We start from the raw sequence: 1,077 nt of genomic DNA on the forward strand, positions 1-1,077 counted from the left end.
GTCCTGGTCCTGGTTCTGGTCCTGGTCCTGGTTCTGGTCCTGGTCCTGGTTCTGGTTCTGGTCCTGGTTCTGGTCCTGGTCCTGGTTCTGGTCCTGGTCCTGGTCCTGGTTCTGGTCCTGGTTCTGCTCTGGTTCTGGTTCTGGTCCTGGTTCTGGTTCTGGTTCTGGTTCTGCCCCCTGTGAGCCGGTGAAAACATGAATCATAGGAAGTGATGACCTCCTAACTGCTGTAACGCTCCACTGAGCTGCAGGTTTTCATTCCTGTTCATGTCTGTGAGCTTTATTTTGAAGGGTCCCGTTTGGTTTAGAACAGAACGAGTCTTATTTTGAAGGGCTGGTTAGGTTAACGTAGTAGTGCAGAACAACTATGACATGTTAAAGCTTTTATTTTGAAAACCCAGTGTATTTTTTCACAACTGGTTTTGTTCCGATGTGGAACTTTACTTTGAAAAGCCGACATGCTTCAGGACTTTTATATTTATTCAGAACTTTATTTTGAAAGCTGGAAGGAAGACTTGCCAACTGGCAGGTTATCAGCAGTCGCCTTGGAGAAGGGTCAAAGGTCGTCTGCACACCACCTGAAGGCCAGACAGGAAACGGCCTCCATCTCAGACTCTACAGGCCTCAGAAGCAGGTCAAAGGTTAAAGGTCATGACACTGAACCAATATGGCCGATCTGGACAATGGAGGATAAACTCCTGGAAACAAGATGGCGGCCGCAGCTGGTATTCGAAGCCCTCTGACTCTTAATGGAGCTTCTGACAAAGCAACTGGAGTTGCTGCAACTGGAGTTGATGCAACTGGAGTTGCTGCAACTGGAGTTGCTGCAACTGGAGTTGGTGCAACTGGAGTTGCTGCAACTGGAGTTGCTGCAACTGGAGTTGCTGCAATCCCAGGTGGTGAGTCACAGTCAGACAGGAACTCCTGATCCTCCCAGTTCACGGATCATCGGCGATTTACAGGACGGAAAAACAAGCGAGAGGGAAGAAACTGCTGAGTGGCAGGAAGAGAGAGAGAGACAGAGAGACAGAGACAGAGAGACAGAGAGAGAGACAGAGAGAGAGACAGAGAGAGAGA

Source organism: Poecilia reticulata, linkage group LG21, assembly GCF_000633615.1.
Source record: "Poecilia reticulata strain Guanapo linkage group LG21, Guppy_female_1.0+MT, whole genome shotgun sequence".
NCBI classification, from domain to species: domain Eukaryota; kingdom Metazoa; phylum Chordata; class Actinopteri; order Cyprinodontiformes; family Poeciliidae; genus Poecilia; species Poecilia reticulata.